The sequence below is a fragment of the Zonotrichia albicollis genome, chromosome 3, assembly GCF_047830755.1.
Source record: "Zonotrichia albicollis isolate bZonAlb1 chromosome 3, bZonAlb1.hap1, whole genome shotgun sequence".
In the NCBI taxonomy this organism is placed as follows: Eukaryota; Metazoa; Chordata; class Aves; order Passeriformes; family Passerellidae; genus Zonotrichia; species Zonotrichia albicollis.
In genome coordinates, this window is record NC_133821.1 from 100,796,799 (window position 1) to 100,812,799 (window position 16,001).

Genomic DNA, 16,001 nt, shown 5'->3' on the forward strand with positions numbered 1-16,001 from the left:
ACTGCCAGTCAAGCTCCAATGGGATTTGCCTTATTTGACGGACAGGCCTGCAAATTAGCAAAGGTTAATTGGACACTGGAGCTGAGCACCCATGGGTCTCAGTATGAAGAGAAGAAAAGCCCCTCCAGAGGCTGGTTCATGCATTCCAAGGTAGGAGTGTGAAAGAACTGAAAGGATCAGAGTCAATTTTACCCCACCAATCACTACAAAAATCTGCGATATGGACAGGAGATGTTTCCCCAATTCAACGCCAGTTGTCTGAGGCATCCCAACCCCTTTAAGCCATATCTTTAGCCATGGAAAGCCTAAGAGCTCAAGTCAGATTTCAAAGGATTTGGTATATGAATAATAGGGAATTTGGAGCTAAAGCATGATTAAGAGCCCTAGGTGGGGCTGCAGTGTGGGGGTAACTTCAGCCAGAATTTATTACCGTGCTAGCTGGACATATCCTTGGTTAATTCCTGCAGCTTGTATTTGTGCTTCACTGTGACTTTTATCGGTATGTGATCAGATATTTCTTTGAAGCACCTTTTTTATTTAGGCACCAATAACACAGGAAGCATTTTCCTCTAGCAAAATTTGAAACCTCTTTTTTCAGCCAGAATACTGCCCAAAGAGGTTGCCTGACCCGTAGCCTTGGCCCCAGGCCATGCAGCAGTTTCTCCACCTGCTATTTCTAGACTATAACTTCTGAAAGGATTTCTTGTCATCTTTTTACCTCTGACTCACAGCCCCAAAGTAGGCTCTCAAATATTTGCATTAAAACCCCCACGCTATGTGTCCTGATCTTCACATGAGCCCATAACTACTGCTGAGTAAAGGAACACTTACTCAACACCTCCTCATGGAAAACTGCTGCTTTTTCCAGTGGTTTCAGTAAGGTTTTGGAGTTAGGTAAGCTCCCTAGAAACCACTCAAACTTACTCATAACAGTAAAATACCAAATTCTTTTCTGAACCTTACAGACTTTTTAGTGCCAGCAAAGTTTCAGCGTGTGTAAGACTTTTGTTTAATGAACCATGCTAGCATGTAATATTAATTTTGTGGCCCTTCAACCTCTTCCATCCAACCCTTCCTTTGTTTGCCATGCTTACCTGTCCTGTGATGCTTAAACATAGAAAGAAATCTCCTTCGGTCAGGGACCTGTCAATCAGTTAAAGTCTCTAAAGTGCAACACACTTTTAACAGGACTGTATTAATAATGAATCACATTTGCTTTCTAGATGTGCAAACACTTACTGGAGTTTTCTCTCCTGTGTGTCAGAGGGGGTAGGGACTCACTGCATCTAACGAGCAAAAAGCCACCACTAAGATGGCAATGTCAGCTGCTGTAGCCCAGCTGGGACAGGAAGCACAAGACCAACCTCCTGTCTACTAGCAACAATCTTTTGATCATAAAAGTCCCTCCACAGCTTCAGGCAAACCAAGGTAATAAAATGGGCATAGAGCCCAGCATGTCCAGTTTTACTGTGGTGGTACTTAGAGACTCAAGTTTCACTACATCAAAGGGAAGTCAGACAGTTATCAGCATGGATGTTTTTCTTGAGGTAAGACAACCCCTGTTCCTTCCCCTTTCCTTGTAGAATTTAAAGGAACTCAGGCAAGAGCTCACTTCAAAGACAGGTAGGTGAGGAAACAGAGGGAATATTGACTTTTAAAGTAACTTCTTGTCTCTATAGGATTAAGGAAGTTGGGTAGGTAGTCACCTTGTTTTCCTCATAATTTTCCTCTTCTCCTGAGCACTGAATGTTTTTCTCCTGGTTTCATCTTCTATCCCAACGTACAATCCATCAGTCTCCTCAGAGGATAGTCCCCTGACAAGGCAAACACAGGAGGAAACAAGAGACCAAGTAAAATCAGCCCCACGGGCCTCCCTGCTAGATGGTCTGAGGTACCCTTGCCCTTCCCTTTATCGCCGTGCCCCAGTGCCCGCCCAGCTCCAGTGCAAGTGATGGATGGGCAGCCAAGACACAGTCAGACCAGGGTAGGGTCCCCAGGGAACAGGGCTGAGAGGGTTCCTGTTTCCACCATGAAGGAAAAGCATAAGGGATACATGGCTCAACATGGTTACATCTGGGAAATGTACTCTGATGGCAGCAATAGTTTTCCATTGGCATTATTAAGAACCACAGGAGACTCCTGCTCTGCTCATTGTGTTTGCTGGTATTTCCACTGGCATTTCCATTTCTGTTGCATTCTGAGACTACCTGTCAATGCCTATCTTGCCAGTTACCCATTCTCTATTACACATTCTGCTTTTAGTTTAGTTCAAGTGATTTGTATTTCATGAAAACCCCATAATTTTTGGAATTTAGCGGCTTTAAGTCACATTTTTCTGCCTGCTATGGGTCAGTCTCCCACCATACCAGAGTGCTGACTTGGGTAGCCCAGGTGGGTAGCTGTTCCTGTGGGTGGACAAAATTTCCAAAAGCAATAAGGCAGGCAAGCACTTGCAATGAGTCCACTATGACCTTTGGACATCCCACCTTTGAGCACTGTAATTCCTCCAGCCATCAGCTATCTTCAGAGGCCTGACATCCTGCTACTGCCAGCTGCCCTCCTGTCTCTCCTCATGCTGCTGGCCATACAGAATGGGAGCTGAATGGAATTTTTTCAGAAAAATTGAAGAAGTCACCACGTGATTTTAGTCAGACATTAGATGCTGCCTGGTTGCAGCTCAGCAGACTCTCACTTGCATTTCAGCAATGTCACATCTCCTTTTGCATTGGCCACCATTGTGTATAATTTCTACAGTGTGTACAAGAGCATGCTGTGAGCAGGAGATAAACTCTGTCCACACATGTGTTTGCTGTAGCTTTAGGAATCACCCCACTGTGTACTAACAAGAGATTTAAAAAATGAACATCAAATATAAAGATGTGAAAACTGCCATCTGATCCAGAAAGGAAGGTTTAAGCTCTCCTTGCTCTTTCAGCCCCTGAAACAGCCTGAAAATTGACTGACCTTGCACTGTATGGATGTTTGTTAACAAACAGAGGCTTTTCTGGCCCAGGGAGGGAAGGGAGCTCTTGAGTATTCTCAGCCTGAAGATCAATGTCTGTCCTCACCTTCGAGAGGTACAAATCCAGTACTGCTAGTAGCTGCACCTCAGCTGATGGTAGCTGCTCTGACAAAACACTCTGGGTAATATTTTTCATATTACTTTCCTTCTCATACATCCCAAGAGCATATTTGCCTTGTCTTAATTATGGCTTTTCATTAACTACTCATCTTTATTTCTTCATGACTGATTGCCCCAGGTTCTTTCCCTGCACTACTCTTGTCCACTCATGGATAACCTGTTTTATATTTGCATCTGCAATTCTCTTAACTGTGCTGAGCCTATACCTGCTATATTTCATTCTTTCCTGACAGCTCCCCTAATTCATCCATTATTGCACTAGATCCTAGATTATTAATTACTGTCCCAGAGTGTTGGGTCATCCCTGTACTTATATTTCTTCCACTCTTTTCAGTATGTTTCTCTTAAATGTATTAAGAAACACCAGGACTCTGTGAAGCCCAGCCCTTGGGCAGGAATGGGGCACAGGGAAGGCAGAGGCAGTCAGTGATTTTAAGAGACAAGATATTCAATCAGACATTAAGGTTAGTGAAACCACTTTCACAGAGGTAGGATAGAGACATTTCACCAAGAGATACAGCAAGCTAAATGTGCAAGGGGTGGTAAAGGGCGCTCATCAGCACTGTTCTGACCCTTCCATAAAAATATTCTTCGTTGACTTGATAAGAGCAAAAGCGCCAAAAAAGCCTCCAGTTGTCAAAGGTAGGTGTGGTCAGCCTTGGGGCTGCACAGAGCCAGCAGGTCCCAAACCACAGAGCCAGGGATGTGTCTCGGTGGTGTGATCAGGCCTGTCCCTCTGGGGCGGGCTCACCCCACAGCATAAGCGGAGGGTGGGACAGAGCAGGGCTCCTGAGGGAGAGGAGAGGCTGGGCCAGGCAGGGGCAGCTCACAGTGAAGTGTTCTCAGCCCGCCAGATGTTCAGCCGCAACCACCACTCCGTACTGAGCCCTGCTACAGACATTGCAGGCAGCTGTCACTGCTGCTCTCTCCTCTGCTTAATATCCCTCTTTGGCTTTTATGTGAAGCTGAACTGACCACCCAAGGCCTTCTGACTCTCTGCCCTTTGCTGTGAGCAGCTCTTTTCCTGTGTAAAGCCCTTTCTTGTTGCATAAATTTTCTGTAAGGGTTGCAAGAGCAACCACAAGAGAGACCCAGGATAAAATGGTTTATGAATTTGAGGGATGATATGGGGAAAATTGCAGTCAGTTGGCACAGCTTAGGAAGGTGATTAGAGAAAAAAGAAAAGCCCTATGGTGCAAAAAGAATAAGACAGACAAGAAGCAGAAAAGCAGGAGACATTTCTGTCCTCAGAGCATTCCGAGTGCACACGCCCCCTTGCCCAGTTGTTCAAGCTATTACTTCTATTGTGCACTCAGACCCTCCCATCCTGGGGGCATCAGCTGGGAACTCAATCACTGCAAAAGAGCTGAGAATATTTCTTCAGCTGGAGCAGGTCTTCTCTGACCTAAGCATTGACACCAAACCCAGCCAGAAGCAGCCAACAAACAGAAGCAAAGATATAAAAGAGGTGTGAAGAGGTCTCCTAAAGCCATCTGCATCCACTCTCCCAAAGCTTGCTGGAGCAAGCCTGGAGCTTGTCTTACCTCCCTCAGGATTGCACAGAACTGGCATGTCAGAATGTTGAGGTTTCCTGTCACCCCGGGCATTGCTGCAGAGGTCACATATCAGTGATGCACTGAAAATGGGCTCTAAGTGCTGCCTCTGCTTGTGCGGACTGCGCTTTTGGGGATGGTGTGGAATGGTGCTGAATAAACAGCACATCCCTACACCGGGCAGGAGAGTGAATGCCTGATGTGGAGGGGGGACACACATTAGTGCTACAAAAGGGAGCAGTTTGGTGTGCAGTGAATGTTTTTTGGTGCTGGAGTGCACAACACCTGACTGGGACCTTCCTCAGGGCAGTGGTGGATGAACTTACCTGACTGCTCCACTGAGTGTCCAAAAAAATCAGAGTCTCTTTCCATTGTTTCCATTGGTCATACTGTGCTGTGACAGTACCTGAAAGGCTGAGCCAGGTGGTGCTGTATGGCCTGGCACAAACACTGAGTCAGAGACATTTGTCACTTTGAGGAGCTGATGCAAGAGCCACCACGTTGGTCATCACTGGGGCTGCTGTCTCTGCAGAGGAACCAGAGCCAAAACTCTGATTCATCTTCTGAGCTATATGTGAATGCTCAGCTTCAAATGCATGCTTGACTCTTACACAAACCATCTGAAAGAAATCAGGCTGTGAAATTTTCCCTGTCCTCCACTGTGCAAGAAGGAACATTCTGGTTAGTTGGGTCTCCATGACTAGAAATAGACCTGTTCTTTCCTGACTGATGAAGAGAGGGAGAGACAAGACAGACCTATTTGCTGCCTGGTAAACTTCATAACATTTTCCTTTCACACTGATACAGGAGCTGTACCTGAATGCTCCTGCCTCTCTGTGAAGGATGTGGTTAGGTCCTTGTCTGCCTTACTAAATGTCTGAATTTCCTGTCTCTTAGAACATAGCAAGATACTACTGTTCACCATGGAGACCATCCCCCATGTCATCTTCTAAGATGAGGTCCTCCTGCAAGCAGCAGCAAGAAAACTTCCCCGTCCTGTGGAGTATCTAGGGTCCCTGGGACCATCACTCTTGCTCTGCTCCTAGTCATTCCTCCATGGGGTGCATCTGTGTCTCAACAGAGCTTTGTCTCATTCTTCCACCTGACAGAGGAGCTGCACATATTGATCTAAGGGGCAGGGCTGACTTCCTTTGGCAAGTTCATGTCCTCACACTATGCCTTAGTTTACCCTTCCATTGCATGGGGTGATCACACCTGCCTGCCTGCAGGCTAGCAAGTGTTATCTCTCAGGCTGCAGATGGGAGGTATTGAAAATGTCAGCTCTAATAATTTATATGTCACAAGCTGAAAACACAGTTTCAAGTGTACTCACCAGAAAAGAGTGGTATTTGGGGAGTCAGGAAGAGTGGCCATCCCTGCTGCATTGCTGTGCTCCTTTCCTTCCCTTCCCATTGCAGTAATACAACTGAAGGTAAAACTTGGCAAGGGGAATTTAATAGTGAATTAAAGTGTAGGAGGCAAGGGAAACAGGCTGATGTTGCAGCACAGCTAATACGCAATAGCCAGACCTACCTGGGCTGGTGGATAATGAGTTGTCAGGATTATATGTGGCAGCAGAATGGCTTGTTTTGAAGTGGAATTATTGAACTGATTATGGGCAAGTTCTTGTATCTACGTCCTGCAAATAAATAGTGCAAATAATGAGCAGCAAACAAGGCAAGACACAAACCAAGCCAGGAGAACAAGGAGACAAAGTATTATCTGTCAGAGAGAGACACAAATTGAAAAAAGGGAGTCATTAAGAAAAGGAGATAAATCTGGGGAGGGGGAAGAGTGACAAGGAAGAGAAACAGTGTTGCTGTAAAATGGGAAGCACTCATTTTTTAATGGTATATATCCCCAGTGAATATCATGAAGATACCTGGCTGCTTTGCTATATATGAGACTGTATGTGTCACTCCATGACACTGCTGTATGCACCTTTCCTGGTCTGTGTGTGCTGCTGCAAGCTTGGTGCATCCCTGTGAGTGATGAACTGCTTTCATCAGTTCGCACTAAATGTTGAGAATTAGTTGAGCTATAAGCCATATTTCATGTTAGGTTACAGGGGAAAACAGTAGGAGATAGGATTTATGCTCTCTGTATAAATGAACTTCATAAGCTTTTCTTCGCAAGGGAAAAAGAAATTGTGTCTGATAAAGTTCTGCACTAAAAAAAAAAAAGAATTTAAAAAAATAAGATTTCTAAAGTGGGAAAAAAACAACTTTTGTTATCACTGGTGATTAATTGAATTGATGTGTAACTGTTGTTCCAGAGCAGTGGAGATTAGAAACAGTGACAGACTATGCCCTAGTGGTCCCAATTCTGCTATTACCTGAAATTACAGTCCAAAGCAGACTGACTAGTGTGCCCCCACAAATTCATAAAAATTCAAGAGCCACTCTCACCAGTCTACTTTTGATAAATTCTTCTTGATTCAGTAACCTTTCTTAATGGAATTTCTCTCTCTCTTCCTCTCTTTTCTTTTACCTTTTTTTTTTCCACTTCGGTCTACACATTTATTATTTTCCCTCCCACTCTCCTCCGTGGGAGTGCAGACCTCTGACTAAACATCCATGTTATAATCTGCACAGGAATTTACTGATGGTGCATGACAGAAGGGACTTAAAGAAAATTATGCATTTCTCAGGTCTACCCTAGGGCACACAAATCAAAGTCTCCCCTGAACACTATATAGTAAAACTGAAAGTAGCTACACTTTATATGGAAATTAGATGATCCTAGGATATAACACAACTAAACATATATCAAAACACAGTGACAATGAAGGTGGAAACTACTTTTTCTTTAGTGAGGATATAAACCTCTATTTTGTTTTATTTGTCTTAAAATATGCCTTTTTCTTCAAGGATGAGAAAAAAATCCCAGTAGGAATATGCATTCACTGGACAGGCTCTAAAACTCATGATTATTTTTTCATTTTCATTTTGCTTTTAGACCACTTTTATTTTTTATTGCCTTAGAAAAGGTATTTAGAATAGTTCATACAGTAATAAATACCTTGATCTCCTATGGAATGAATCGGAAAGGGAAGGGCTTAATCAGGGGGCAGGCAGTAATCTCATGGCACTTTTAGGTCAAGGGACCATATCTAATTTTGCTTTCTTTTTCTCTAGGTTCTTGCTTGTTTTATAACAAAACCAAAACATAAAGCGTAGCAATGTGATATCTTGTACATAAAGCCTGCTGTTTTCCCTCACACTGGCTCCTTCCTGGGGGATGAGCCATTAACAGCAGAGCCCCTCCAGCTGCTGTTGTTGATGGCTGTGCAAAGGCAGCTGCCACATGCAGGCTCATTGCAGCTGGGACATAGATCGTACAACATCTGGGTTTGTGTCGCTTCCCTCCAGGGCTTCTGCACACCTTTCATATTCCATTTTTTTAATGAAATAGGGAGCGGGAGCTGGAGAGGTCCATGTATGATTTATGCGCTGGAACAAGGCAATGAGGGACAGAGACTTTTCAATGCTAAAACCAAACAGAGAAGCAGAATAGATAAAAGGAAGATTGTGTTTATTCCACTAGTACTCCTGGATCAGCATTTGAAGAATTAACTTTCTGCATTCTTTTGTGTTGTCATTTTACAGCATGAAAAATCAGCTCATTTCAGGGCAGCATAAGATAAAAAGGAGATGACAAAGTTCAGGAACCCTTGGGGCTCTCTGTTTTGATGAGCTGATAGATTAACCCAAGTGTTTTCCCACTTCCATGGACGTGTGGGATCAGATTGCATCTTGCTGCACATCTCGACAGAGTGCAGTGATACAAGTCATCTCATCCATGAAGGCAACATGGCACCAAAATAGAAGCAGGAAAGAAGAAGTAGCCAGAACACAGAGCACGATAGCTGAGCAGATATGAGTTCATGCTCCTATTCTGTGACAGTCTTTCTACCTATAAATCTATTCATTTTGCCATGCGTCATTTACATATTCATAAACTCAAGATGAAACTAGTTTTCTGTCTCAAAGGTCCACTATGAAAGGTAAATGATATTAAATATTGTAACCTACTTTACTGCTGTAATACCAAAGTCTATTTAAGATATTATTACCAGAAAGGAGAGAGATTTTATAGACAGTTTCCCTTTGTCTCAGAGGAGACCAGACAGTGATGTCAGATTTCCAAAGGCCAACATGACACTGGAAGAAAACATTTATGCTTTCCTCCAAAATATGTAGAGGCCTTGAGAAGTGGAAATCCACTGAGGCCACAACTGGAACAAGTAATTCACTGGGACATCATTATCTATCTGCCTGCTACTTGCATATATCAGGGAAATCTATTTCCATGTGATGCAGGTGAGTGTCTCCCTGCTGGGGAGCTGAAGGCAAGGGATTATCCCTCTTTACTCATGAGACCACATCAGTTACTGCATCCAGTCTTGAGCTCCTTGATGTGTAGGAAAGGCACCAGTGAATGGGACAAATTCAGAGAGCCAGCAAAATGGTTAGGGGCACTGGCCCCATGAGGAAGTGCTGAGGGACCTCACTTTCTCAGCCTAGAGAAGAGGCAACTTTGGAGGCACTTTGGAGCCAGCTGTCAATGTGTGGAGGACATCATGACACACTCTGGATCATCAGTTCCCTCCCCATCTGAATGACTCCATCAGTCAAAATATCTCTATCTTTGCTGACAATAAAGAAGAAAATGCACAGTCATCTTCTGCAGAAAGGTATTTGTTTATGTTTAAAGAGAGCATATGTAGATAGAACAATTGGAAAAGGCTCTGCCCCTACACTGTATTGTGTAGGTATCTCAGGGTATAGAATAAGACCTGTTCAATGCCTGCATCATATTTTTCAGAGGCTGATATCTTTGAATTTCTTTTACATGGCAGATGAGATATTTCCCCTTCAGTACACATTTTAGCACAGACATCACAGGGGCCACTGAGAAACTGTTTTCCAACTGTATTTTCAGTCTTTCAGTTTTGAACAATACATAAAGTGTCCTAGTGAAGAGAGAAAAATGGCTCTGAGTTAAAAATGCCCCTATTTACTGCAGTGCCTTAATACTGCCGGCATTAGAATGTGATTGTTCACCCAAGCAATGGTGTTAAGGAAGTCAAGGCAATAAAACAGAAATCTGAGATGGTGCTTCTGCTAATGAGAAGGAAAATACAGGTACCACTGCAAGTCCCTGTCTGGCCCTCCTGTCTCCTGACCAGCTCTGTGCAGATGTATCTGCTGTGTTGAGGAAGAGGTTTTACTGCATGGGAAAGGGCAGTGCATGTATCCATCCTGGGGTGATCAGCCTGTACAAACCTGCTTGACCTCGACTCTGGCAGCAGTGCATGGCTTTCTGCAGTCCCCTACCTTCTCCTGCCAGCTTCCCTAGCTCCACCAGGAGCATTTGGATTGTTATGACACACAAAGTCATAAGGTCCTGGTTGCTTTATAGCTCAAGCAGGAATGTTAATTCCAACATTATGGCAATTTCTTTCCCACTTCACAAGCACTGTGCCCACTGCACACAACCAACATTGGCTTTAGGTATGTCCCTTACCCCTCGGGGGCTTCTCATGCATCCCCCTGCTTATCTCTGTCTCACTAGTGCCACAGACAGGAGGGGAGGATTCACCCGTGAATCTTCAGGCAGAGGCACATAAAGGGCTGTTATTTATCACCTCTTTTCCCGTGAAAACAGAGGTGGGCAGTGCGGACAAAATCCCAGCTCAGCACTTGAAGGATCACTGATGAGGATCACTGATGCTATCCTGCATCTCTATCAGCTGCAAATGCTTCCAGGTCCTGCAGGATAAAGCCACACAAGGGCTGTGCTTACAGTGTTCATTGTGCAGGCTAGGCACAGCCAGGCAGTACATCATCCTCTCAGAAAATGGCCAGGACAGCAGCTCCGACATCAGCTACCTTGTTGAACAGCACTCTGTAATACAGCAGATGAAATTCAATTGCTTCCCAAAGAGCAAAGCAGATGCCTTCACCATCATGGCCTGTCATATGAAGAGTTATAAGTCATGAGCATGAGAAAGATTCAGCTCTCCTGCTTGGCCAACAAAATAAAACACTTGCTATTTTTTGGGAAAGTCGGAGTGTCGTTCTGGGACAGCAGAGCCTTAGCGGCTTCACAGAGACAGAGCAGCTGTCACACAGCTTCTCTGCTGGCCCTGCAAGGCCAGCAGGACTCTCCTCCCTTGAGCATGAATTTGAGGAGCGTGTGGTGCTTGCCAGCTGAATCACAGCTGTTGGTACAGAGAAGATTGATGGCAGGGCAGAGGCAGGTAAGTTCACCAGGAAACATGACCAGTTTTCTTTGAAAGCAGTCCTTTGCCATAGAAGGGAAATTATAGCAAGAACAATGAGTAGAAGGGAATCCTGGACAAACTTGCAACAGGAATATGGCATCCATCTGAATGAGAAATGGGAAAATAGATCAGGCAAAGAGCAGAGCAATAGAGTTTAGAGAAGATGTGTGGGTTTGCAAGGAAAGATGAAGGAGATATAAAGTGGAATGCAGAATCTAGCTAGCAGCTGGGAAGCAATCAGGAAGCCTGTAGTGGGTCTGGGAGGGGACATAGAGTGAAGAAAAAGACAAAAATAGAGGTACAAACAGTTAGAAACAGAAATGAAGCTGTCGCTGCACCAAGTTTGCACAGGCTCTTGTGATGATAATTACCTGAGTGCCTATGTGCTGTGACCCCTAACTCCTCCAAGCTGGGAGCACAGCACAGATACCCACGTTGGCCCTGCATGAATGCTGCACAGCTCTGCAGGAATTACAGGCTGGGCAGCATATCTTCCTGGCCTCAGATTTGCACCTCCCCAGTAAGTCCTGCTTACATATTGGCAGCCATGTGCTGTAGAGCCCAGGAGCCACTACCCGAAAGACAATTATTTACTTAATGTTCATAAATTAATATCTAGCTCCTGGAGTCATCTGGCTCTTTAGGCTTTGGTGAGATGCTGTCTCTCTTTTCCTTTCCTTTTCTTTTTTGTTTTTTTTTTTTTCCTCCCCAGGGCACACGAGATAGTGTGGAGCTGTTGATGTGTTTAGTACAAGTTTATCTTGAACACATCTGCTTATGCCAAGGGAATAGTATGAACTCCCAGTGACCTGTAGAGCCTGCATTCCTAATTAGCTGAGAAATATTCCATAATCAGGGTATTGCCATTTCAATGGAGTCTATAGATAGAAAGGTCATGTTCTTGTCTGAGGTCACAAATAATCACTTCTGACTATATGGTTTCATTCTGACCTAGAGTTAACCAGGTGCAAAGCTGGTAAGCAGCAGGACAAGATTACACTGTCTCACAGAGTACATCTACCCCGAGGGCTTGCCTTATGCTTTTCAGTCACATTTTTTTCTTGCAACCTCTAACAAACATGTACAAACCCTTCAAGCATGACCGAGCAACTGCTTTGAAACAATGCCGGGTTTTATGGCTGCTTTGCTGCGGGCCATCAGCCCCAAGAAGGTGCAACAAGCAAAAAAGCTGAGAATGTGCCCTCCAGCGACACTCACAGGACCCGCAGCACCTGCCAGCCCTTCTTGTCACTCACTCTCCATTTGCCTACTGCCTGCCTGTGTGTCGGGGATTTTTGGTCATTTTATTTTATTTGCCCCCCTGACTTTTTTTATTCTCCAGAACAGCATTCAGTTTCTGGAACCATCCAGCCTCCTCCATCCACTGTGCTGCTTCACCATAGTAAGGAGGCAGAAACTGATTTCTCTGAGGGTCTCTACCGCATGGACCCTCTCCACCACAGCAAGAGTTTGGGCAGGAGAAACGCCGGCACAGGGAAACATTCCCAGGTTCCTTCAAACTACCGACTGTGGGGGAAGCATTGCGGTTTGGAGTTTGGCAATGTCGATTGTAGCTTCCCAGAGGAAGAGCTTGGCTGTCTCTGGTTATAATATCCTATGAGTGTCTTCTGTGGTGCAAACACAGACACAAATGTACTCAGAGGGGTGGGGGAAAAGTGAAGGTGATACACCACAACATGCCAGTGGAATATACCATAACTCGATGGAAACCATGTGAAGGAGAAAAATACACAAATGGCAAAAGTCAGTAACAGAGCTGCTCACCCAGACTTCAGGCTGATCTGAAGGGGCTAATACCCTGCCTCATCTTTCCATCTCTCCCAGCCTTCTCTCTGACTAGGCAATCTGTCACTACATCTCTACCCTGGAGGACATCAAAAACTGCAAATCTCTGTACCTATGCCTTGTTCCTTTCTCCAACTGTGTTGTTTCAGGCACAAATGTAGGTTAGAACATTTCTCATATGGCTACACGTACGTTTGTGTCTGGGGAAAGGCATTCCACTGATTTTATGCCTTTGCTAGAGGGTTTCTTCCCACCTTCAGAACATCTGTATCACAGCAGAGACTGAGAATTGGATTGTGTGATGGATCTGTATGGCTTCTCTACAAAGCAGGCACATAAACCTGAAGGCAGGGCATCTCTGGTTGTAGGAACGGACTCCAGACTGGAAAGCAGTGGCACAAAAGCCACCAGGAAGTGTTCACCTAACACAAAAATAGTTCCCAGGAAACTGTGTGTTTTGCTGTGAAAATTATAATTACAGTTCAGTTAACACTTGAAGATCAGTGTTTTCTTGTTGCCAGCAGTCAGGCTTCCTGGTGTTACCTGCAGGAATTCTGCTGTGGATTAATAAATAGGGTGACATGATCTCAGACTGTTAGGTCTCTCCCATCCTCCTCCTCCTCCCAGCCACATGCAGTCCAAACTCTGTGAAATCCTCCTGGAAGCCCTTGAGAAATGTTCTTGCTTCCTTCCAAAAAATATAAAATTTATTTTGAAAAATAAAAGGAAGCATTGGTTGGTGAAATAAGTTACACTGTAAAAAATCCCATTGGCACCTCTGAGAAATTCACAATGACTATTCCTTTGTCCAGGGTCAGTGTCTCTTGGGCATGTCCCCTTACAGGCTGCATATGTTTGTGGATGCTCACTGTCGTATTTGTTGTTTTGTTTGCACAGGGAAATAGTGTCAACATTCCATTTTTTGGGTTGTCTACAGAACAGTGAAACTGTGATGGTTGACTTAGTTCTTTCAGGAGTATTATTCAAATAGTGATTACTGGAGCTGAATAATTCAGAAAGTTTTCAGATAGTCTTTGCTTAGGTCCTGATCTTCCCAAAAATATGCTCGTACTTCATTTTTTGCTTGCACAGTCACACAGAATTAAATGGGAGCATGACAGCACATTGAAAGCTATGCCCATCATAAATCACCTTTCTGCATCAGGGCCCCATGCACTGCGTGTTAATAGATATCTGATGGGCAAAAAAAGATTTTAAAATAAGTTTTCTTTGGCCACATCTAAATTCCTTTTGTTTTCAGTGATAGTTTGGAAAAGAGACCTTTGGTAACAAAATAACAACAAAAAAGGCAAGAGGAAACAGTTTTTAAAGCCTCTTATGGAAGTTCTTCTGAAAACCCAGTTGTATGCTTGCATAAACAAGGATTCAGCTGAGGTATCTGCACAGTGTTCCTGTCAGAAAACAGCAGTGATGCATATGATTTATCAGAGCACCAGCCACTACATGCAGTGGATATTTGCTCTCAGACCACAGTGTTAAAGATTAGAAAAGGTATCTGTTGAATTCATTTGAATAGCAAATAGACTGGGGAATCACAATCTGTTCTCAGCTATTCAATGGATGAAAAAAGTAATTTATTGAATATATTAGTCTCTCAATTCTAGCAATTATTAGATCAGAGTTAGAGATCTGTAGACAATGATTTCAGGTTCTATATACAATTTCTACAAGCAACTGATAAGTGATGTTAGTGCGTATAGTTCCTGGCTTCTAGCTCAGTCACAAGTAGTTTGTAACAAATCCTCCCCACTCCCTGTTCAGAGGCTGGCTGACAGTGCCCTCAGCCAAGCACTGGTGTAAGGATTTCTAAGATCAAAGCATGGGTTAGCTACATTAATCTTGTGGAATTAGATTTTTGACCCATGTTTGTAACTCACAAATTACAGTTACAAAACTTAGTCACCTACAATGCTTGCAAATGAATTTCAACAATCAATTGAGCAGCTGAGCTAATCCATATTAGTACACAGGGAAAGGAATCTTGGACATTTGCATTTTGCATAAAAGCAGGACTGAAAGTACTTCAAGGACAACTGGTAGGAAAAAAAGTACTTTGGGGAGAGGAAAGACACTGGAGTTGTCAGCATCTGGTATTTCTAGGACCAGTGTTCAAATTTTGCATAATTTGCTCAGAAATTAAAGCAGGTTTTCTAACCCTCTTATCAGAGAGCTTTTCTCCCAAGTGTCCATCCTCTTGGCAGCCTCTGCATGGAGACACCAAGCTCCCAGTCATCCTTCCCTTAGAAGCCATTTCATCAACTCAAGTCAGAAGCAGCCTACAGAAGAATCTGGAAAATCAGTATTACGTATGGAAAGAAGAGGAGAGAGCACCGAAGAGATGGCAGATTGCCATTTTGTACTCACCCAATTAATATGCTCCTTCCTCCATTTGCTCTCTTGGTCTTTCCAGTCTCCATAATGCCTGGTGAACAGATCACGGGGTGGAGCTGAACTGGAGTCTGTCACCTTATAACATCTCTCCTATAAACACATAGTACTAGCACAGGCAGGAGGCTCTGTCGTGCTGATCATCATCCTCTGAGTCAGCCATTTACAACCACCTTCTCCAGGCTGTCATCTTGCCACTACAAATTCAAAATCTGAGTCAGAACCCAATTTAAACTGCTATAATTAACAGTCCCAATTTAACCAAACCTAGCAGTTTGTCATGTTGCATTCTCTGCATACATCTGAGCATCTTGCATTTGGGCTACTTTGTTCCCTGCTCATCCCCTTCTGCTGCCAAGCAGCTCAGGTCCAAAGAACACCTGTGGGTTTAGGGTCCCATCAGGATAGAGTCTAACAGCAGCAAAGTATAAAATTCAGCCATGTTGGATTTGTTTTGCTTGTTAAAAAGCAAAGTACCAAATGTCATGGAATGAGTGCTGCTGTGTGCTAATCTATAAATACTGATGAGTCAAAAGGGGGTGAAGTTCTGCAAGTGATTTGTCAGTGAAAAAGAGTTATTGTATAATGGAGTGGCCCACTGCAATGAGGCAGCTCTGGGGCAGAGAGACCAGGTTGGTGAGGAAAAAGACTGGGTGCTGCTTAAGGGAAAGATGTGTGGAAGTATCTTGCTCACTACTGAGCCCCAGAAAATTTGGACCAGCCAAGTTTCCTAGGTGGAAGATAATTGTTTATTAAACAAGATAAAAATGAACACTATTCTCCTTGTTGTTTCTGTATACTC

General features: G+C 43.9%; 1 long non-coding RNA gene across 1 annotated transcript in view; it reads right to left on the reverse strand.

Annotated features, from left to right (window-relative positions):
- LOC106629344 (uncharacterized) overlaps positions 1 to 15,645 on the reverse strand; it is a 96,388-nt gene extending 80,743 nt beyond the window's left edge. The window contains exons 1-3 of the long non-coding RNA XR_012579741.1: positions 15,176 to 15,645; positions 6,229 to 6,334; positions 6,029 to 6,133 (exon numbers count right to left, since the gene is read on the reverse strand). This is a non-coding gene — a long non-coding RNA (uncharacterized LOC106629344). The remainder of the gene's footprint in view (positions 1 to 6,028; positions 6,134 to 6,228; positions 6,335 to 15,175) is intronic.
- Between the last annotated feature and the right edge of the window lie 356 nt (positions 15,646 to 16,001).